The sequence below is a fragment of the Lagenorhynchus albirostris genome, chromosome 3 (assembly GCF_949774975.1).
Source record: "Lagenorhynchus albirostris chromosome 3, mLagAlb1.1, whole genome shotgun sequence".
Taxonomy (NCBI): Eukaryota; Metazoa; Chordata; class Mammalia; order Artiodactyla; family Delphinidae; genus Lagenorhynchus; species Lagenorhynchus albirostris.
This window is the reverse complement of record NC_083097.1, coordinates 102,068,015-102,092,340: the sequence shown is the minus strand read 5'-3', so window position 1 is coordinate 102,092,340 and position 24,326 is coordinate 102,068,015. Positions and strand designations below refer to the sequence as shown.

The following is a 24,326-nucleotide window of genomic DNA, read 5'->3' as shown; positions in this document are numbered from 1 at the left end:
TACAAAAGTACAAAGAGATAGGAGAAGCATATAAGGGTACTACAGAAACAAGACAAAGCGAGGATAATTTGGAAATCCTAGCTCCACTGCCCACTCCATTTATCACTCCTTCCCAAACACATAGCTTACCACAATTGTTACAAAATAAATTAAACATATATAACCACTGTTGACTAAAGATACAACTGTCTTATGAAGTGTAACAATATGGGAGTTAGAAAGATCTTGGGTCTTGATCTTGACTCTACCATTTGCTAATAGTGTGATTATTGGATTAGTCAATAAGGATTGTTGAATCTCAGTTTCCTCATCTCTAACATGGGGGTTATACATCTTATCTCAGAGACGGCCATGAACATCTATAAGAAGAACGCTTGGCAAGGTGACAAGCTCATGTCTACTCAGTAAATCATGGTTTCCCTTTGCCTCTTTGATTCCAGTTCTCTCCACCTCACCTATCAAAACAGTGGTTAAGGGTTATCCATTAAACAATAAGATTTCCTTTTAGCTTTTAGTTTGTTTATTGCATTATAACACATGAATACATTACCATCGTAGTAATAGGTATAAATACCTATTGTAGTAATAGGTATAAATACCTATTGTAATAATAGGTATAAATACCTAGAGTACAATCTAGGTATCTAGAGTAAAATCTTCCCACTCCACTCCTCAGCCTCCATAACAGTCACCACTCCAAAAGTAACCATATTTAGCATTTTAAGATTTATTCTTCTGCCTTTTCCTAGGCATGTGTAAACACATGAAATACTTAAATTTGGTGTTTCATATATATGGAATTTTACTATATAATTTTCTCTGCAACGTACTTTTCTAATTTACCAATATGTCTTGAAGATCTTTAAAAGTTAATGAATATAGGGCTTCCCTGGTGGTGCAGTGGTTGAGAGTCTGCTGCTGATGCAGGGGACACGGGTTCATGCCCTGGTCCAGGAAGATCCCACATGCCGCGGAGCGGCTGGGCCTGTGAGCCATGGCCACTGAGCCTGCATGTCCGGAGGCTGTGCTCCGCAACGGGATATGCCACAACAGTGAGAGGCCCGTGTATCGCAAAAAAAAAAAAAAAAAAAAGTTAATGAATATAGACCTGTGCCAACTTAGTGCCCAGTAGTCTGGATTATGGATGTTCCCACAATTCATTTAACCATTACCCTTTGTATTAATAAATACTTATTCCTAGTGTTCCACTGTTACAAATGAAAAATATGGACTGAATGTTAAATGTTATTAGGAAATTATTTTTAATTTTCTTAGGTATAATGATTATATTGTGGTTATGTTGGAGAATGTCCTTATTAGGAAACGCATGCTGGAGTATTTAGAGGTCCTTAGGGGGGTGAAGTGTCATGATGTCTGTAACTTACTTTCAAATGATTCAGCAAAAATGTGTGTGTGTGTGGTGTGGGGGGATGAGAATGTATACACATACACATAGAGCTAAAGATAAAGCAAATATGGAAAACATGTAAACCATCATTGAATCTAGGTGGTGGATACAAAGGTGTTATATATATTTTTTTAATTTACATATTCCCAGGGCTCCACCATGAACAGTGCTGCACTGAACACCTCTGTATACCTCTGTGCTTATATAAAGTTGAGCACTGCCTTAGAATAGATATTTAGAAATAGAAATACTGTAAGAATGAAACACTGACTATAAATTCAGATAGGTAGTACCTTAAAAATATTAGACATGTTTATTCTCCATACTGCCATTTCTCCTCACATTCCATTTGTCTATACAAGTCATATGGCCAATGATGCTAAAGAATTGGGAAAATACACTCTTCTTACAGGAATATTCATAGACACTTGAAAATAATAACAGAGTTTGACACAAATTGCAATACTGAATGATATTATTGAATTGAACTTCAAAAAAACCCAAAAAAGTCTTTTGGTATCTAGGTTTAAAAAGAGAAGAAAGTAGGGAGATGGGAAGAAGTTAATTAGGCTCCCTAGCAACACTCAGTGCCAAGAGTCATAGGGAAATATTTCTGTGGGAAAGAATATGTGCCTTAAGAATATTATAAGCAGTCAAGGTATTGTCTAGATTGTCTATGACCACCAGGCGTCATTTTGTCCCTTTGTCCCCTCCTATATTGCAAGGTATAAAGACTGGAAATACCATTTTCTCCATTCCAGCCAGCAGAATTCCAGATGGAATTCTGCCATTGAGAGGAACTTGAACAAGATGTAGAAGGCAGACAAGATGCAGAAGCCATCATGGCTTGGTGCTAGCAGCAGGCAAGCATATAGGCTTTGGCACATGGCAGCTTCTAGGCATCCCCCTGCAAGTCACTCATTTGGGTGCTATAGGCCACTGAGGTCATCAATGATGGCTTCCTGAGATTTTTGTCCTTCCTGATTTCCTGAATGCCAATTTCCCTGAGTTGGACTACTCCAGCCCTTTCAGCAGTTTAGTAAACCTCTAACTCCTTCAGTCCAATCGCACTTTATTTGAAGCACCTGGACTGATTCTCCCTCCATTTCCCTGAGGCACCTTGACTGAATACATATAAAATAGGCATTCCAGCGGATACAAAAACTTAGGAAATAACAGTCCACAAGACTCTCTTTTAACAAGTACTTAACTATAAAATAAAATTAAAAAAATAAAAACAGAACTTAAGAATAGAGAATTAGATATATAGAAGAGAAATACAGAATTCAGATTTTTTAAAGTAGGGTAATATGATTACAGAATATACTATGTTATAAACCTTGGCATTATAATATTCAGAACTACCAAAACCAGGGGGTAAGGAAGAAAGAAGGAGAGGGAAACTGTCATGTGCTAATGTCCAAATGTCATCATCTTTCATAGCAGGTCAGGGATGAATACTGTCTAAAGTTTAAGAATTTGACTTTTGAAATGAACTCTGGTCTCTTTAGTTCTTTCATAATTTTTTTCCTTGAAGTAGAGCATGTACTTGTGTTTCAACAATTAATTCACATATATTTTTCCTTTTTTCCATTAAGTTAAAAAAATTTCATTAATATAATTTTTAGAAAATTTGATCTATTTATATATCCTTTTATCTATATATATCTATGCTCATCAAATTACTTCACTGTAATATCTGGATGGTTGTTTTGTGGTTGGTTTAAAATTTTTATTTTATATAATTTTCTCTACTGTTTAGTTTTTAATAATGTCATTAATAAAGTCATTATTCTTTTTGTATAAAAACCAAAAATAGGGCATCCCTGGTGGCGCAGTGGTTGAGAGTCCGCCTGCCGATGCAGGGGACATGGGTTCGTGCCCCGGTCTGGGAAGATCCCACATGCCGTGGAGTGGCTGGCCCATGAGCCATGGCCGCTGAGCCTGCGTGTCCAGAGCCTGTGCTCTGCAACGGGAGAGGCCACAACAGTGAGAGGCCCGTGTACCACACACACACAAAAACAAACCAAAAATAATAATTAGCTTTAGCCCTTTATATCACCCCTGCCAAGTATACTATATGTTGCTTTGGATTTGTCAACAATCTTTTTTTTTTAATAATGTGAGCAACATTCTTCAATTCTATAAAATTGATTAGTTGCATTTGGATTTGAACTGTTTATGTTTTTATGTAATGCAGTATATTTAACTAAGCTACTCCAGGGAGTTTATGGGGAAAAAATGACCTTGAAAATGAAAGTTAAATCAATAACACAGCATACCAATGCAAGAGAAAGGGTTTTTCCTAATTATCAACTATGAGTCAGTTATAACTATCAACTTGTTGTTAAACAGTTTTTATTCTAATCAGTTCACAAATGCTGATAGAGTTCAAAACAAAGCTAATAAAAATTTTTAATGATTATCTTAGTAAAAAGAAATAGTGTTAAACCCAGTAATCTGGGAAAAGAGTATTTGCAACTCTCAGAAAAAAAGGTTATTTAATCTCAGACTATTGACATACCTACTCCAGTCTAACATCTTTAAACAAAATAAACACTTCTTTGTCTAAGCAGCTCCAAATTCTGAAATCAAAGCACACACAAAACAGTATTCTATCTTGTGTGTTTTTTCCATGACATTTATCCTGATATATCTTGTTGATTAACATTTATAAGGTATAGTGAGTCATTGACATACATTAATCTCCCGGGGGTGTATCAGGGGGAGTCACAATGATGAATATGTATTATACTCTTAGCTGCTGACTCAATCCTATATAGAAAAACTGGACGTAGTTAACTCTGAATAGAGATGATAGAACGTAGTGTCAAAGAGTCTTCAGGTCTACCACTCACCAAACCCTCTTCCAAAGAAAATGGATGGAGAAGATTCTTTGTTTTACGTGACTCCATTTCCCTGATCACTACTGATAGATCAGACATGGGGGCCTGCTTATGAGATCGTTTAGCATGTGAACTCTGTTCATTGGGGAAAAAAATCTAAGTTAGAGATTGATTCATTCAGTATTTCATTCATTTCTGAGATCATACTAAATGCCCCATGCTCTGCAAGGAGCTGGTAGCTAACACAGTGCTTAACCCAATCAGAGATAGGCTCTACCCTCCTGAATCTTACAGTTTAGTGGGAGAAATAGATAGTGGTCAGTGTATCCTACAAATATTTCAAAATGTGTCCTTGTCACAGAAGATTATAGGAAAGGCATAGTCGTAGTGAAAGGGAGGACTGGTCGAATGTGGCTTCTTAGAGAAGGTGACATTTGAGCTGATATCTGAAGGAGGAGAAGCAGTTATGCAGATGAAATCACAGGGGTATAGATATTAGTCAAAGCCAACATCATGGCTGAATGAAATCAACTGGGGGACAAAGTGTTAGAAAGCAGACCAGGATTGATATTCATGAAACCACAACATTTAATGACCAGGAAGATCTGGGATTTGAAAATGAAGAACCAGCCAATGATGTAGATGAAAACCCAGGAAAATGATTAAATTAATCATAGCCTTTATCTTGGGGAGAATGGATAGTGGTTAGAAGAGTTATAGGCCAAAAGACAGAGATACAGAAGTAAACAATTTCCCAGGCTGGAAAACCATGCACAAGCTACAAAGTGGTGAGGAGTACAGAGATGCTTTTCTTGGAAATGAATAGAACAAAGACAGAGATAGAGTGACCCAAAGATCAGGGCAACAGAAGTTTGCTGCTGAGGGGTCAATGGCATTGTACATTCACAGGGGATATTTTAAACATTGTCCAGTTTCTTGAGCAGCATTGTAGCCTCATGATACCTGGATACAAAAAGGTTTCAATTATTTCTTGTCTTTCTTACTTTCCTGTGTATTCTTAAAATAAACGCCTTTCAATTGGGCACTTAAGCATACATATATATAGACACACACACACACACACACACACACACACACACACACACACACACACACATTTCTAGCAACATGAATGAAAGGGCCCAACTAACACATCTAGAAAGTATAGGCTTAATAGAATCAAGTGCTAGCTCATCATGGTACAGAACTGCAGGAAATTGTTCATGCTCTTAAGTCTGTGGTCTCCTTGATTTAAAAAAAGACCATTACAAAAACTGTGAAAGAACCTTTAAGAGTATATAATCTTAAAGTGGAACAAACTCTAGGGGTAATGGATTATACCAGATGGCCACAATAGATGGTTACAAAAATGGGCCATAACTTCAAGTATGGGTTAGATAATTCAGAGGTGGAAAGGGGAGGCACACAGAGAGAGACTTAGCTTAGCTTGTGGCTCTCATGATAGGACAGTACAACATTGGTCCCTAAAATTCTATTCATTAAAATATTCCACCTACAACTTCGGACTGTGTCAATAATCTCACAAAGATACCATGAAACAAAACTTACGCTGCAGGAATGCCATGAAAAAACTACTTTCTTCGTGTCTTCAGGGTTCTGAATTCAATCTGAACCAACACTACAGGACGGTAAATGACCTGAAATATTCACATACATTTTTAATGTAAGACCAGTCCTATCATCTTTTTTTTTTTTTTACTTGAAAATGACTTTTATCAGCAGAGGGGAGTGCTGAGCTCTTGCTACTTCTGATGTATTTGTGTTTCTTCTTTATAAAGTTACTGTTACCTCTGATTTTGAGTGTGTATTTAGACTTGTGAACATAGACAATCATAGTGTCAGCTAGTTAGGGACCTTTGGAGTCATCTAGTCCTACCCCTAACCGTTTCTCTCTATATAAAAGTGTATGAGCTCGTAAGACCACAAGGGATTTGCAGTCTATACAGTGGAATTTACTAATAGATTTTGCCGCTTATGTAATGCACATGTGGGCCATTATCTCCTTTCTCATGCATCATCAGTGTTCCCTTTCTTCTAGATCATTTCCATCAATATACAAAAGTACTGTAATATCTCCCATCTTAAAAATAACCCTACCCAGGCTCCTCTCCAGGTACTTTCCTGTTTTTTCTTCTCATCTTGAGAGTAAAACTCCTACAAGACATAGGACCTTGCTAGCTCCTTTCTTCCCATTCTGTCTTGAATCTACTCCCATAACGCTTTAGTTCTTGTCCCTGTGTTGACATCATTCTTGTCAAGATCACTAGTGACCTTCAAAGAGCCAAACCCAGTGGTCATTCTCTGTTCTATTCTTACTTTCTGTATCAACAGCATTGACATAATGCATTACCCCATTCTTGAAGCATTTTCATTTGGCTTCTGGAATAATTCTCTTTCTCGGTTATCCTCCGCCTTCACCAGTCATCTTCCTCTGTTTTCTTTGCTGGTTCTTCCCCACCTCTCAGCACTCTAGCCACGGAGTATTCCAAGCTCAGCATTCAGAATTCTCCTCTGTCTGTGACAGCTTCTTGGGTGAGCTCATCTAGTGTCTTGGATTTAAGTGTTACCTCTATTTGGATGACTTTAGATTTACATCTCCAGGACTTCCCTGGCAGTCCAGTGGTTAAGACTCCGTGCTTCCAGTGCAGGGGACACGGGTTCCATCCCTGGTCAGGGAACTAAGATTCCACATGCTGTGCGGCTCAGCCAAAAAAAAAAAAGAAAAAAATAGTAATATCTCCAGCCTGGACCTCTTCCCTGAATTCCAGGCTCATATATCCAATTCACTACTTGACATCTCCACCTGGATGTCTAATGGGCATCTCAGACGTAAGTCCACCATCAAGCTCTTGTCCCAGCCACTTCCACCCCTATAATTTTGCTCCCGTGGAAGTCATCCCAATCTCTGTAAATGGCAATTGTATTTTTCCAAGTTTGCCAACCAAAAACCTTAGAGCCATCCATCCTTCTCTCAACACTGTATCCAGTCTGACAGGCAATTCTTTAGGCTCCTTCAAAATGTGTCTAAAATTTTTCATCTCCTCTGTTGTCAACGCCATAGTCCAAACCACAATCATCTCTTCTCTAGATGATTATAATAGTCCCCTGACTCTGCTTTCTGCTTCCACTCCTGTCCCCTGCGTCTCTTCTCCACATAGCAGACATAGTCATGCTCTAAAAAACCTTTATCAGGTCACACTACTCCTCTTTCCACAGTGCTCAAATACTCACATTGTCCTTCAAGGTGCTACATGACCTACCCGAAGCATACCCACAGGTCATCTCATGGCGCACCACCACCTTTCCATCCTCATCGCCTACCACTTTCCCCCTAACCATGCCACATTGACTCCCTGCTCTTTTTTTTTTAAATTTTATTTATTTATTTTTGGCTGCGTTGGGTCTTCATTGCTACGCGCAGGCTTTCTCTAGTTGTGGTGAGCGGGGGCTAGTCTTTGTTGTGGTGCGTGGGCTTATTGCGGTGGCTTCTCTTGTTGCAGAGCCCAGCTCTAGGTGTGCGGGCTTCAGTAGTGGCAACACACGAGCTCCGTAGTTGTGGCTCACGGGCTCTAGAGTGCAGATTCAGTAGTTGTGGTGCACGGGCTTAGCTGCTCCGCGGCATGTGGGATCTTCCCAGACCAGGGCTCGAACCCGTGTCCCCTGCATCGGCAGGCGGACTCTCAACCACTGCGCCACCAGGGAAGCCTCCTCCCTGCTCTTCTGAGCACTCACCCCAGGGCCTTTGTGCTTGCTGTTGTCTCTGTTTGCAATTCTCTTCCCCCACATGTCCCCAGGGCCCACCCCTTCACTCCCTTCAGCTCTCTACTCAAAGGTCACCTTACCTAATGAGACCTTTCCTGAGCCCCTTATACAAAACAGTGCCCTCCCCCACCCCAGATTTCTCCATAGCACTAACCCTCATGAGGCATATATATAGTTATGTGTTTCTCTTTTTTTGCGTGTGGGTTAAGTACGATTTGGTGCAAAGTGAGGACTATATAGCCTAGGAGACAGAATTTCCAGCAGCTCTGAGAAACTGCTCTGAAGAGGTCGGGGGAGAGGTCAGTCTATATATTAATGTGAGTTTAGTGAAGGAGGGTCAAGCACACATTTTGGCAGAGACTTGCTGCTGGTCAGGAGGAGCAGATGTCACTGTTAATGATTTTAGTGCTCTTCTAGATGTGAGGAGATGCAAGAATTGGGCTCATAAAATCTTCGCCTGAAAATACCTATCTGAAGACCTGTTCTGCCAGTTTTTCCCAGAGCACAGAGTGCCTCGTTAGTTGTGTGTTTCTTTATCTGACTTCTCCCACTAGAATATAAGCTCCATGAGGACATGGACTTTGTTGTGTTAACTCATACATCCCCAGGGCCTAGAACTATACCTGGTATATAGTATGTACTCGATGTATATTTATTGAATGAGTGAGTTTGTGAACTTTGTGGCTAAACATACAGTACAAACTATCCCTCCTCTCCCTCCAACTATGCAGTGGTTAGTTAGCTGGTGAGTTAGGATAAGCTACCCTCACCCTGCTCAGGTATTTCTCTGTGATGCCTTCTTCTACCTCTCAGTTCAGGGATTTTATAGCAAATTATTGTGGAACCCTTCTTATTTTGTAAGCTAGGCTTTGTTTAGTTTCTAATCATGCTGGTTGGTGTTTCTATCCCACTAAAGGGGATAAAGCCCAATGTATTTTAAAGTATTTACCTATGAAGAGCATTTAAATGGGTTTGCTTAAAGTGGGGAAAAAGAACACGTGTGTGTAGTGTGCATGTGTTATGTGTTTCATGTTTTTATCACAAAGTTTAGTTATCTTTGACCTTGACTAACCTTCCTTGATGTCTGAGACAATTCTTCTATTTAATAAAACTAATGTATGTCAGATGTGCTTTTCTATTTTTTGTTTGTTAAGCAAGAAGTTGTAAAACAGTGGTCTTTTCAGATACTGTACTTCTTCCAAATGAGCAAACTACCAAACTATCAAAGAAAGATAGTATGAAGTGGTATAACTTGAAATATTATTTTGAGAAATAAGAAGACAATGCATCTCATTAGACCTATTTTTTCATAAGAATATAAGAATACATATCCCATGTTGATTTCAGCATCACAGAACTAAACAGATTGTGAAGTTCAACCTATTTACAATTTATAATGAAATGTAATTGTGGCTTTTAATTCTCAACTGGGAAGTAGTAATCTTACCATGGACATCAAGGGAGAAAAACAACAGTGTCTTCACTTGGCAAGAAGCACTTATGGCTGTATATAATGCAGATAAGTTTGTTTGAGAATGTAGACAGCTTTCTAGACAATCACTGGAGATAGGACCTTAATTTAACCCCGAGCCTGAAGCATTTCCTCTGGGATGTGGATGACTGATAACATGGCGGAGAGCAAAGAAAGTATAGATTTATTGAAAAATGGATGTTGCAAGCAGGGGGTGTTAAATTTCTTCCTTTAAATCATCGTTTAAAAGGACAAGCTTAGATTCCTGCTTCAGGATGAAAAGCCTAAGTATTGGAAGAGAGAGAAATTTTTTAAATCGCAGGTAGTTGGCATTTTCGACATTTCATTTCAAAAGATAAGTGATGTACTTAGCTCTAGCTCATCTTGCAATAAGACGGCATGACTACACTTGCTTTTAATATCCTCCACACAGGATACCTCGGTGATTTCTAATTTAAAGAAAATGAGTCCTTTACTGACAGCTTGATAATCTTTGGGAACACTGGAAAAAAAAAAATCTGTTCATGGTATTAATGAGCATCATATAATAACCAGCTTCTTTAAAAGGTGGAGTAAATAGATCTTTATTAACACAAATTATGTATTATGTGTTTCTGTATCACAGTCTTCAAGAATAACCTTTTAACAAAATGAGTAAATAATCTATAATGGGCCTCTTGCCCTTTCCTAAGCAAAATATCAAGAACTTCTGCAAGGGCAGAGGTTAAGTAACTCCTTTATTTACTAATGATAAAGGTAATTGTGCGAAACCTAATTCTACCAGGTTAGGAAAAGAATTTTTCTTTTAGCTAACACTTGGCCCTCAGAGCAATTTTTTTAAAAATAGAGAGTAATTCTTCAAATAAAGCTTACCCTTATCTCTCCTGTAAGAGTTAGTTAAATTCATGATTGCAAGCAAAACACTGGCTATATTCCATTTTAAATGGCCAGCTAAGAACAGTGAATAACTATTCTTTACTGGGGCTGCTCAAAGTAGTAGTTTCAATATCCATTAATAGTAAACATTCCTTATTATCCCTTTCATCCAGTTGAACTAACCAAGTGGCAGAGTTCTGTTGCTAATTATAAAATAGACTACATTATAGAAGAATTAAAAAAGCAAGTGAATCATCCGGAGAGCTGCCATGGTTTTTCTAACATTCTACACCTACGTGTGAATTTTAATATATAATTTTAATTACGCAATTCTTCCCAGCGCACTGTTCTCATTACTTAGGCAGCGTATGTGTGTATTTCTTTTACCCTGATTACAAAGTCAAACCATTTGAGCTGAAATTAACAATATCTGTGTATTTATAGAGAAAACAGAGGACTGTGTTTTGATAAGGCCTCCAAAGGAGTAGGGCAAAACGTAACCCTGTAAGGAAAGGAAGGCTGCCCGGTCTTCGTATCAGACACTGGCTAACGAAATCCTCAGAGGGTTTGTTACATGAGCCAGTGGGCTGAGGCAACCTTTAACATGCAGGAAACTGGAGTTAATTAAACCGTTACCGGGATCCTATCTGTCATCCTAGCTGTGTGCTCCAACCCAGGTCCATTTACATTTTAGAATTGAAAAAATGTTCTCAGGATTGTTGATAAACCATGTTTACTGTCTCTATTGATTTGCTACTTTTGCATAACCTTTATGTTTTAATTATCTTATAGTATTTCTTGAAGGCTCTCGTGTAGCCACCGCTATCTGATTAGACTTTGCTGGCAATTATGAGACACTAGGAGAACACCGTTTAATGGCTTAATCTGCTTCAAAGGTATTAGATGACTGCAGGAGTGAAACTGCTAAGAAAAAAATAATGTACCATTATGGAAAGGCTATTTTCAAACCACAGTTGTACTTACTGTAGAGGAGACAACCTCAGATTATTTTCCTGCTTTATTCAGTGGAAGGCCTAAGGGGGGATTATTTTGTAGATAGTATGTCAGAAAAAGCATACACCAGGTGGCTATCAATGGATAATTAACATACAAATTTAACACCTGGTGAGCTTTCATTCTGTGAAAGACCTGAGGCTAGGCCTTTTTCTAATATTGAATGAAATCTTAGTATAACATAAATGAAACTTATAGAATGTGTGCTTATTCACTTTACCTAACATTTATTGAGTGCTTTCAGTGTATCAGGTACTGTACTAAGATCTCATTACATGGATCATCTCATGATCATGGGATCATATTAGCCCATTTTAGACAAAAAGAAACAAAGGCACAGAGAGGTTCAGTACTTTGCCTCAGATCACACAGCCTGCAAATGGGTTTCCACCTTAGGGTGTCTGATTCCAGAGCTCTGTGGCTTAACCACTGGGTGTTACCCAGTGGGATATATTTCAATAATGGTTCCTGAATGTCACTAAAAGAAGAATGATCAGGCCATATTATGCTTTTAACATTTTAATACCCAAATACTGGCCCAGAGGTTTAATTTGAAAACCCAATTGTGACAACTGTTTCTAAAAATCAAAATAACTCCAACGCAATTATATATAATATTAAAGTTTATGTACACATATGCTATTTAAAGAAGTTGACCATTATGAATGGGTTTTTACCAGGAGATATAATGGAAAACAGAAGAAGAATCAGATTACTTAACATCCTGCCTGCTCTTCTAAAATTAAAAAAAAAAAAAAAAAAGATCCTGAATTTGCTGATTTATCACTAATGCCTTAACAATGAACGTTCATGAACATATAGTGCTTGTTCACACAATTTTTGTTGTTGTTAAAAGGAACCTGGCAACATTTTCCCTAAACACTCCAAAGGCAATCCGGAGTTCAAATTCCATTCATTTCATTTCTTTTCTTTTCTAAATTTTTATTGAAATACAGTTGATTTACCATGTTTTGTTAGTTTCAGGTGTACAGCAAAGTGATTCAGATATATATGTATATTCTTTTTCAGATTGTTTTCCCTTATAGGTTATTACAAAATATTGAGTATAGTTCCCTATGCTATACAGTACATATCCTTGTTGGTTATCTATTTTATATATAGTAATGTATATATGTCAATCCCAACCTCCTAATTTATCCCTCCCCCCTTTCCCCTTTGGTATTCATAAGTTTGTTTTCTATGTCTGTGTGTCATTCATTTCATTTCTGAACGTGAGGGAAAGAAAACCCCATAACCTTTCTAGCATAAGTAGAGAAATTAGAGCCACTAAGGTTCTGGTCGCACATAAGAGCAGATGCATCAATCTCAGTGAGTCATATAAGCTGCTGTTCCACCCTCTGCCCCATCCATCCATCCACATGATGTTTAGTAAGCAAAGCAGGATAGCATAGGACATGAGAGCACAGATTCTGAAGCCAGGCTTCCCTCCTTCTTAAAGGCTCTGCCTCAGCTAGCTGACTCTGGGCTTAGTTTCTCCATCTGTAAACTGGGGATAATGTATATTGAAGACAATTTATGGTGGGGATTAAGGGAATGACTATAGGTAAAGAACTCAGAAAAGTGGCCCATATAAAGTAAGCGAACTATTAGTAGAACAGTGTCGTGGGGCACTACGCTAGGCCCTTCAATAACATTCCATCCAAATGTATAACTTTGATCTACTTCGTCATTTGCTGAAAAACTAATGACGACAATACTAAGACATGGTCCTTGCTCTCACACTGTCACACTCTTTCTTTAGTTTTCCCAACAATACTTATATCCCAAGGGGAAGGAGAGCAGGAATGGTCCTGGGCAAAATGAGCAGCCTTTTTTCCAGGGCCCTCCAGGGTCACTCTGAACGTGATGTTCATGTGCTCCCCTGCCCGGTCAGCACCATGGCTGCGGCCAATCCTGTGGGCCACACCTGGGCCAGCTGCTCAGGACCTTTCAAGGTACCATTAGGCTTCAGCTAGAAACTTTTGCAGGATCTACACATTCTCCCAGGAAAACACCCATCTCTTTTACTGTGCTTGTGTCCTGCAGGCACGAAAACAAGGATCATTTACCCAGCCCTAAATGCTCATTTGCCCAAAAAGAAAAAAGACATCCATTTTTAAAACTAATATATCTCATTCTATTGCAACCGTAGGGGCAGGAAGAAAATAATCTCCAGTTACTCTCAAATGCAGAGGAAACTAACAGACAGGTAGTATAGGGGAGGGAAAATATTTTTTCCTCCACTCATGGTAGGTTCTCTGACTGCAGCCCTGTAAATTAGATTGACAAAAGACAGATTAACAAGAGAAAAACCAACGGAAGTTTATTAGCATGTGCATTGCACTTACACATGGGAGTACCCAGTGATGAGTAACACAAAAGGGTGGTTAGAACTTGAGCTTATAGAGCATCTGAACGATACTAGTAGTTATAATAAATGTTTAGACAAGTGACAACACAAAGGAAAGGACTTTGAGCTCCTGGAGTCAGCAAGTTGTGGGACGCGAATCTATGGGGAAACTAAGGGCCGATGAGAGCTGGTTGTAACACGGCTGGTGTTACATGGGTTCCTCTGGTGCTGTCTCCGGGCTGATAAGCATGTAGCGTTGTCTCTGGTGACTAACTCCCTTACTTCCTGGTAGAGAGAGGAGGGGGATACCTTTACAAATTTTTGTCGTGCTCTTAGGCAGCTAGTGGGAGGGCAGAGAGCTTGTCTTACATCTGCTTCTTCTCAATTGTCTCCCGTTTAAAATAATCTTTATGGCACGTCCTGCTGCCCCTCAGTAGGGACTTTCTGCTTCATCCCCCAAAAGCAATTCATTCTCTCTCTCCATCCTTGCAGCAGCCACTAGTCAGAATGAACAGGAGAAAAGTCAGACGGCGGTGCTTCCACACCAGCGCCGCATACCTATGGCTTCAGCCGTGTTCTTCCTTTAGCCCCCAGCCTCCCTTGGGAGTTACAGGAGAAAGTCCTGGTTCCCTCTCTTCCAGGCCTGCCTGTAGCCGCAAATCCTCCTCCTTGGAACTCAGTGCCCAACTTCATTTCTGGGAGTTGCTACCACTGAAAGAATATAGGCCATCCAACCTACCTCCCGCCTCTGTGTTTAATCCCTTATGGGCACTGTAGGACATGATGTAATCTGCTCTTGTTTTATGTGTGTTACTGGGGTTTCACAGGATGATTTAGGGGGCAGATGGAAACTTTTTTCTATCTTATAGTTTGAGTTGTATACTTATTTAATTTAATATATTGAGAAACACATCAGCACATCAAAACGACTATTTGAGAAGTATTTTCGCTTCAAATAAGCCTAGGAAAACAAGAATTAAGTTAAAGTTATACAGTGAAAAATAAATATGTACAGGTGATATATGAAGACAGCACACAAAGGAGCAACATTTGAGGCTGTTGTCGTACCCTGACTATATGGTTGACTCAGGGTTATGGCTAAGAATAAGAGGGTGGCTCTGCCTTTTCTGTAAGTGAAGAAAATAATCAAGGAGAGGAAGTGACTTCTAATAGCACCCAATGTGAACATTAAATATTAGCTGTTTCACTAAAAACGTTAATGAACACTAATGAAATGATACAAATACATGGCGAAAGTTTCGCCTGGCTTGTTAAGTTTTGTTTTCTCTTTTAAGAGGGAGCGATTTGTTGCGATGTTGGAAAAACTCCAACAGCCCGCCAGGCTGGAGTTCTGTCACACAGTCCCGAGACACCCCATGCTAAGGGGCCACATGGCAGAGCCCAGGGGGAAAATGGCTGAACAGACAAGCAAACCCTGGAGGGTCTCCCTCAGTAGTTTACTTGCAAGGCTTGCCCTGTTCCTGTGCAAACACTCAGTTAAAATTTGTTTTCTCCAGAAGAGTGAGGAGAGAAAGATAACCCTGGTGGAGGCGTAAATTGGCATTTGCAGTCAGTTTGTATTGTTGTTAGCAACTTAATTCTAACTATATTCTACACACTAGAAAGGGGAGAAGTCATCCCAAAGAAGAGGCTAAATCTCTCCTAGTTGGGGTAGGGACAAAATTGAAGTCACTTTATCAAGTTTTCCTTTCAGGTAATTCTTTAAAGGCAGCATTTGAAGAGCTAGAAGACAGGGGACACTCTCCTTAGATTACTTTGCCTGTTCTGAGTTATTTTGAGTTAGGACTGGGTAAGAAGACAACAGTCAGATCTGGGCTTTGAGCAACTTGCTTTGTAACGATTCCGTCAAGTGCTGGCCCCAGGTCCACGTACCTCACTTGGATGCAGTCCACGGGCAGGGAGCCAGGCATCACCACACCAGAGGCGCGGCACCTCTTCCTGAAGGTCACATTAGCTTGTTGGTAATTCACTTTAGATCATTTTTATATCAAAGCAAAATGAATATACACTGGAGTTGAAAATACTCAAGAATTTTTAAGAGTAAACCACCACATCTGAAAGAAATACTGAACTTTCATCAGTCCGCTTTAGGCTAAACCCCTCCCACTTCCCCAGGGGGACACACCCCCCTTCAGTCTCCTCTACCTAACAGGGGCTTGGGTGGAAAGCTATAAGGAACCCTTCGCTGTCTCTGATGCTTCCAGCCATCCTCATCTATGTACTTCCTTCTCTGCTGCTTCTGGCTCCTTGCAGCCTTAGCCTTAAATTTGCGGGGGGTCCACAAAGATATCTTCAGTATCTGTAAGTACCTGTATTTAGTAAGCCCTTCTGGGAGCTTTCCCTCCACCTCATAATAAAGCTCAGCTATTAACCCTTTCTACTTCAACACGAATTTCCTTCTCTTCTCTTCTCCCAGGCTCACTTAGCCTTTATACTTTATCTCTTACAGAATTAAAGACTGCCTCAAAGGGATTTTGGCTTCCATAGGCAAGAGAAAGGACCCACTGCTGTGCATGCCCGCTTGCCCACATGGCCCCTTTGCCGGCATCTCCTACCCCAAGGCTCCAGAACAGGATTCTGAACGAAAGCTCATCGGCAGCAGGCTCAGATGTGGAATTCTGTCCTGCTTTACCCAGGTATGCAAGCTTCTTGACTATCCAGCTCTCCTCTCTGCCCATCTCTCACTCCTTGGGTTGAAGTACTATCATGAATGAACTGGACTAGTTCTAACTGGTGCTTCGGTACAACTCATAAGGTCCACTAAGTATTCATTTTCTGCTTCTGGGGTGATCATCACTATTCTAGATCAGAACTGTTCTCATACATTTAAAGTCAGTACTTCTCAGCTTAATTCGTCATGCGTCCTTTCAAGTAGGTGATCATATAGCCAATCTGTATACATGCCAAGGTCTCCCGTCCTCTGCCAGGAAGGACGATTGCTTAGCAATGAGGAAACTGGGACACAGTCCTTTTTATTTTTAACTGTAAACATGAATTAGATGCTTGGCACACATGAATGGTGTTAAAACATCTCTTTGTAAAGTAATCTGTCATAGTGTCTTCGTCACCAGGCCAACTGGAAGGACTCTTTACTGTTGCCTCTGGTAGGAAAGTTGAAAACAATGACTAAAAAGAAACCATATCTATTTACATCATGTTTCCATAGCAGTCAGGCTCAGGAGACGGTTTGGGTATATTACCTAGCAAGTTGTGAATGCAAAGATGTCAGACCTTGTTATATATTTGTCTGCTCTGGTAGAAGCCTGGTTACACAGAACGATTTTCCCTTGGCCGTCTTGGGCCCAGGCTCAGAGGCAGTGCCACACACAACTGTGTCTATATTCAATGCTGCTAGGAAATACTGCTGGGCCTTGGTTACAGATCAGTCCTCCTCTGGCAAACCTGCCTGGGATAGGACTTAACCCACTCTCCCAGGGTCTGTCTCCTTCTTGTTTATGCTACTGATATTATTACTCTTGCTTTCTTTTTTTGGGTGGGGTGGTGGTGGTGGTTGTTTTTTCATTTTCTCTAGTCCTCTCCTTCCCAAAGGATGTCTGTCATCAGGCTCTCTTAAGGTCAGCCTTGTTACATGGACCTGACACAAACAAACATCTTTCCCATTCCCCTAATAGTGGTTCTTCCCCTGCCTGTGCTACAAGTCTCAGTGCTGCCTCTGTTGTCACGACCGGCCTGCTTCTGTGTTAACGACTGAGAGCTAGAGGTTCATTTCTGGACACAGTGACGAGGAATGCGAGAGAGTCTGCCCCATGGGGCGTGTTGGTCCTCTTCTGTCCAAGCTTGTTCTTTGCATCCACATCTCTCCCCTGTTCCCTAAAAGACTGCAATACTGGGTCTGTTGGAATTAACACTGCCAGTGACTAAGACAAGGTTTCAGAATCAATGCACTCCCCATCATCCTGGGAAGTACAGGACACAATAAGCATGAGAACTTCCTAAACTTTATTCATCACCTTCGGTTTCCCCAACATTCAGAAGCCCGGCATTTTCTAACAAAGATGATTTCTGAATACTGGGGCGAGGATGGCTTTTTACATACCAATCATAGAACAGAACAGATACAATTTACATGGAACATTTGCGTCTCTAGGTCCTGAGAAATTTGGGAAATTAAGAAGGTTCCCCCCTCATTTCTTTCAGAAAGCATGTGAAAGCATTCTTTTCCTGCTAAATGGATTTAGTCTAACTGCCTCATTCATTATGCTAAAACCATGAAGCAATTTCCTGTTCAAAGCCCAGCTCACAGGCTCTCTGTTGTCAAGTATTTGAATTTCAGATTAGAAATGTGTTCATTTGGATGGCTTGAAAGGAAGGCTTTGTTGTCAACTTGGCTTTATGTTCTGCCAGAAGCCAAATCCCTCCTCTTCAGCAGTCACCAGCAAAATACCAGACCTCAGCTCTGTACTCAATGTCTTGAAACAAACACTTCTGGCCTCTGTGGTCAAAGCAATGGTTAGAGATTTACTTTCCCCCATAACACAGTTCTCTCAGACGACCATTTCTGACAGATAGTAGCAAATATTTAGGGTCTTCACTCTGCCGCCCCCCCCCCACTTTCATATCACCATCACACATCAGAAATTTTTTTAAAGAGAAGTATTTCTGCCACAATACCCTTTGGAGGAGATCAGTTCTCTTAGTAACTGAGCCCTCTGTTACAGAGCAATGAACTGACTAGGGGCTGTATTTCTGTCAACCTTCGACTACTCTGTCCCATCCACCTGCCATTACTTGTGATGTTTTCCCTTATTGATCTTAGAAATTTTTGCACAGCTGCTCAGAAAGTCAGAGGTCATGCTTTGGAGCTGAAGGAATGAAGTGCTGGGGAAAGAAATTCCCTGATACACATAGCAGGAAAAAAGAAAATTGGCTAATAATCATGGAGGTTCTGATACTGGGTAGCAATTCAGGCAATCATTTTTTGCACAAATTTTTGCATTTTTGAAACTATAACGTTCTACAACATTGTCAGTGGGTTTTGTGATTCCTCTGTGACCATCTAATTGTTATTAATCAATAAATATTTATTGATATAATAAAATATAACTGTATGCAGTTATCTATATATTTATTGATATAAATAAATATATAACTGTATGCAGTTATCAATTTAGTCTTTATCTGTGATACCACCATGCAGTATTTTTTGTTGTCACTCAACTATTTGTTTGGTGCTTTACAGTTTACAAAGTGCTTTCATCAACATTACCTCACTTGTTTGTTATTCTATCAGACGAATCTTTTTTAATAATATTTAATTGAAATATAATTGACAATATAACATTATATTAGTTTCAGATATACAACATAATGATTCAGAATTTGCATATATTGTGAAATGATCACCTCAGTAATTATAGTTAACACCCATAATCCCACAGTTACAGTTTTGTGTGTGTGTGAAATGAGAACTTTTAAGATTTACTCTTAGCAACTTTCAAATACACAATACAGTATTATTAACTATAATCACCATATTGTACATTACATATGCATGACTTCTTTATTTTATAACTGGAAGTTTGTACCTTTTGACCCCTTCACCTACTTCCGCAAACCCCCATGGCTGGCAGCCACCAGTCTGTTCTTTATCTATGAGCTCAGTTTGGGTTTGTTTTTTGTTTATTTTTCTATATTCATGTAAGTGAGGTCATATGCTGTTTGTCTTTCTCTGTCTGACCTATTTCACTTAGCAGTATATCTTCAAGGTTCATCCATGTAGTCACAAATAGCAAGATTTCATTCCTTTTTTATGGCTTAGTATTCTGGTGTGTGTGTGTGTGTGTGTGTGTGTGTGTGTGTGTGTGTGTGTGTGTGTGTGTGTGTGTGTGTGTCTGTGTGTGTGTGTCTGTGTGTGTGTCTGTGTGTGTATCACATTTTCTTTATCCGTTCATCCGTTGATGGACACTTAGATTGCTTCCTTATTTGGCTATTGTAAGTAATGCTGCATCGAACTTTGGGGTGCATATATCTTTTTGAGTTAGTAATTTTGTTCTCTTTAGATAAATACCCAGAAGTGGAATTGTTGGATCATATGGTAATTCTGTTTTTAATTTTCTGAAGAATCTTCATACTGATTTTTATAGTAGTTGCACTAATTTACATTCCTACCAACAGTGCACGGGGGTTCCCTTTTTTTCCACATCCTCACCAACACTTGTTATAATTGTCTTTTTGAGGATAGCCATTCTAACAGGTATGAGGCAATTTATCATTGTGGTTTTGCTTTGCATTTCTCTGATGACTAGTGATATTGAGCATCTTTTCATGTAACGGCCATCTGCATGTCTTCTTTGGAAAACGTCTATTCAGGTCTATATATAAAATCATGTCATCTGCAAATAGAGACAATTTTACCTTTTCCTTTCCAATTCTGATACCTCTTCTTTCTTTTTCTTGCCTAATTGCTCTATCTGTGACTTCTAGTACTGTGTCGAATAGGAGTGGTAAAGATGGGCACCCTTGTCTTTTTCCTGACCTTAGAGAAAAAGCTTTCAGACTTTCACCATTAAGTATGATGTTAGCTGATTGTTTGTCATATATGGCCTTTATTATGTTGAGATATGTTCCTTCTGTGCCTAGTTAAGAGTTTTTATCAGGAGTGAATGTTGAATTTTGTCAAATGTTTTTTCTGCACCTTTTGAGATGATCATATGTTTCTTTTCTTTTATTCTATTAATATGATGTATGTTGATTAATTTGCATATGTTGTACAATCCTTGCATTCCAGGGATAAATCCCATTTGATCATAGTCTGTGATCCTTTTTTGTGTGTTGCTGAATTTGGTTAGCTAGTATTTTATTGAGGATTTTTTCATCCATATTTATTAGGGATATTGGCCTGTAGTTTTCTTTTCTAGTCGTGTCCTTTTCTAGTTTTGGTATCAGGATAAAAGGAGTTTGGGAGTGTTTCTTCCTCTTTTATTTCTTGAGTTTGAGAAGGATTGGTGTTAATTCTACTTTAACTGCTTGGTGAAAATGACCACTGAAGGCTTCTAATCCTGGGCTTTTCTTCATTGGGAGATTTTTGATTAGTGATTCAGACTCCTTAGCAGTATTGGTCTATTCAGATTTTCTATTTCTTCCTGATTCAGTCTGGGTAAGTCATATGTTTCTAAGAATTTTTCCAGATCTTCAAGTTTGTCCAGTTTGTTGTATATTTGTTCACAGTTACTTCTTATGCTCTATGTTTCTTTGGTATCAGTTTTAATGTCTCCTTTTTCATTATAATTTTGTAGATTTGAGTCCTTTCTCTTTTTTCCTTGGATAGTCTAATTAAGGATTTGTCGATTTTATGTATTTTTTCAAAGAAATAACTTTTAGTTTGGTTAATCTTTTCTATTGTTCTCTAATTTCATTTATTTCTATTCTGATCTTGCATTATTTCCTTTCTTCTAACTTTGGGCATAGTTTGTTCTTCTTTCTCTAGTTCCTTAAGGCATAGAGTTAGGTTGTTTATTTATCATCTTTCTTGCTTCTCAATGTAAGTATTTATTACTATGAACTTCTATCTTAGAACTGCTTTGCTGCATCCCACAAGTTTTGATATGTTGTATTTCCATTCGCCTTTGTCTCAAGACACTTTTTTCCCTTTAATTTCTTCTTTGATCCATTGGTTATTCAGGAGAGTGTTGTTTAATTTCCATTTGTTCATGAATTTCCGGTTTCCTCTCGTTATTGATTGCTAGTTTCATGCCATTGTAGTCAGAGAAGATACTTGGTATGATTTCAGTCTTCCTGAATTTGCTAATACTTGTTTTGTGGCCTAACATATGGTATGTCCTAGAAGATGTTCCATGTGCAGCTGAGAAGAGTATGTATTCTGCTGTTCTTTATATGTCTGTTAGGGCCGTTTGATCTACAGTATGTTCAAATCCATTATTTTCTTATTGATTCTCTGTCTGGATGATCTATCCATTGTTGAGAGTGGGGTATTAAAGTCCCCAACTATTACAGTATTACTATTTATTTACCCTTTTAGCTCTGTTAGATTTTGCTTTATACGTTGAGGTGTGCCAGTGTTAGGCATGTAGATATTTACAACTTTTATATCTTATTAATGTATTAACTCCTTTATCATTATATAATTACCTTCTTTGTCTCCTTTAGCTTATAGTCTGTGTTGTCTAAGTATAGCTATCTATGCCTTTTTTGGTTGTTGTTGTTGTTACCATTTGCTTGAAATGTCTTTTTCTATCCTTTCACTTTCAGTCTATGTGTGTCTTTAAGGCCAAGGTGGGTCTCTTACAGGCAGCATATTGATGGATCTTGTGTCTTTTTTAAATCCATTCAGCCATTCTATGTCTGTTAATTGGAGAATTTTATCATTTGCATTTAAAGTAATTATTGATAGGTAAGGACTTACTATTGCCACTGAGTTGTTTTCCTGGTTATTTTTATAGATCTGTTGTTTCTTGTTTCTTATTCTACTGTCTCTTTTGTGTGTTTTGATTGATGTCTTTGGTATGAGTATGCTTTGCCTTCTTTATCATGTTCTTTTGTGTAATTACTGTAGCACTTTTTCTTGTCTTTACCCTAATCTCTTCTTATAAGGACATCAGTCATATTGGATTAGAGCCACCCTTATGACCTCATTTTAATTTGTCTCTATTTTTTTGTGTGTGTGTGGTACGCGGGCCTCCCACTGTTGTGACCTCTCCCGTTGCGGAGCACAGGCTCCAGACACGCAGGCTCAGCGGCTCACAGGCCAGCCGCTCCGCGGCATGTGGGATCTTCCTGGACCAGGGCACGACCCCCTGTCCCCTGCATCGGCAGGTGGACTCTCAACCACTGCACCACCAGGGAAGCCCTTAATTTGTCTCTTTAAAGACCTTATCACCAAATACTGTGAGTGATATTCTGAGGTAATGGGGGTTAGGACTTCAACATGTGAATTTTGGGAGGATACAATTTATTCCATGATAGTAATCTCTATGTGGGTTTAAACTACAATCCAAATTGAATTATGCCAGAGAAAAACATAGCATTTGATATGTCTGCTTTTTGATAGAGAATAGTAGTCAATTTGCTGATCTCTTGTGAAGATGATCCAGGCCTTCTTACAAAGAGAGAAAAGGTAGAATTAAGGAGAAATTAAAGACAAATTATGCATTAGGATGGTTCTTAAGGAAATGCTATTGAAGGAAAGGAACTGTTATCCTCAATGATGACCCATTTCGTGGCCTTTGATCTCATTTATAACCTGTGACCTACTTTATTCTGCAGGGTTGTTTCTGCAGTTTATTTTCCTGAATTGACAATTAAGGTACAGGACTTTAAAAAACTGTAATTCTGATCCAAAAAATTTGTATGCTGATCCAGTATTACAGTTTCATTCTGAAAGGGAACCCACAGTTGAAACATTAATCATTCAAAGACAAAATGTCTCAAACACAGGAAAAACATGGTTCCCACCATAATACACAGTCATTTTCAGGTACATATGTTGTCATTTTTATTGATTTTTTATAAAGATTCAAAATAGATATCTACTGTTTCTCTTTCATTTTCTAATTGTATAAACTTTGTCCTACTTTTCTTTCCTGATTTACTCTGATCTTAGTCCTTAAAATTTTTTTCTTCTTGTGCAGAATTAAATATTTTGACTAGTTTAACCTCTGCCAATGGTAACATCTGAGATCACACATGCTTTCTTTGTTCCCAAGGCTGACTGGCAGTGATCATAGGTGCTGAGCTCATCCTGTCTCTCCTGGTCTTCAAGGCTTTCTCATTTGCCACCTCCTCCAAGAAGTCTTCCTCACAGTGCTGACCCACAGTGAATTTTCCTCCTGTAAATGTGGAATGTGTTAAAATCTAATTTTTATTTTCTATTGCTAATAGTATTTAACCTTCCATGACTTTATGTCATCCTTCTCCCACCAGATTGCTACTCTCTTAAAAGGTTCAATAGTGAGCAATTTATGACCATCTCTGTGTTTCTCATGACTAGCACAGTGGAACTTGTGAGTATAACACAGTAATAGAGTAGGCATGAAAAGGCTAACTGGTCAGCCATCTGTGCTACAAGGGGTGTGTGCTATGGCTGGGAGATAAGAAGGAGCAGACAAGCATGTCCTGGAAGACCCACTTTCAAGACTAATCACTAATCAGTGATTTTATGGCATGACCAAAAGAAGTACAAAGTTGTAGCTATAGCCAGCCCTACTTTCTCTTCCCATGTCCTCTTGTCTTCCCACTGTAGGTTCTGAGCTGAGCACAGTGATAAAAAGAGGAATAAGACAGAGTCCCTGTCCAGCTTTTACTTGTTAATGGTAGCACTGCTGATCAGCAGAGGTTCCATGCTCATCACAAGACATTTGCCTGAACACCTGCAGAAGCAGTTGCCACCACAGGTGATAGCTTTTCATAGGCTCTTCCCCAGCTCCCATTTGCTGCCCTACAGTGGCAACTGGCAACACCTGCTTCCCAGATTCCCCTGCAAGCTCTGACTTACCCATCAGACTTAGTGATTCAGGAGAGCTGGTTGCTGACTTTTCTCTGATCTTCTTCATTTCTCTCTTCTGGATCCTTACTTCCCTA

General features: G+C 39.2%; 1 long non-coding RNA gene across 1 annotated transcript in view; it reads left to right on the top strand.

The window, feature by feature from the left end:
* Positions 1-16,269: 16,269 nt before the first annotated feature.
* The window catches only part of LOC132518210 (uncharacterized), a 29,719-nt gene continuing 21,662 nt past the window's right edge, over positions 16,270-24,326 (top strand). Inside the window, exon 1 of the long non-coding RNA XR_009539881.1 lies at positions 16,270-16,405. This is a non-coding gene — a long non-coding RNA (uncharacterized LOC132518210). The remainder of the gene's footprint in view (positions 16,406-24,326) is intronic.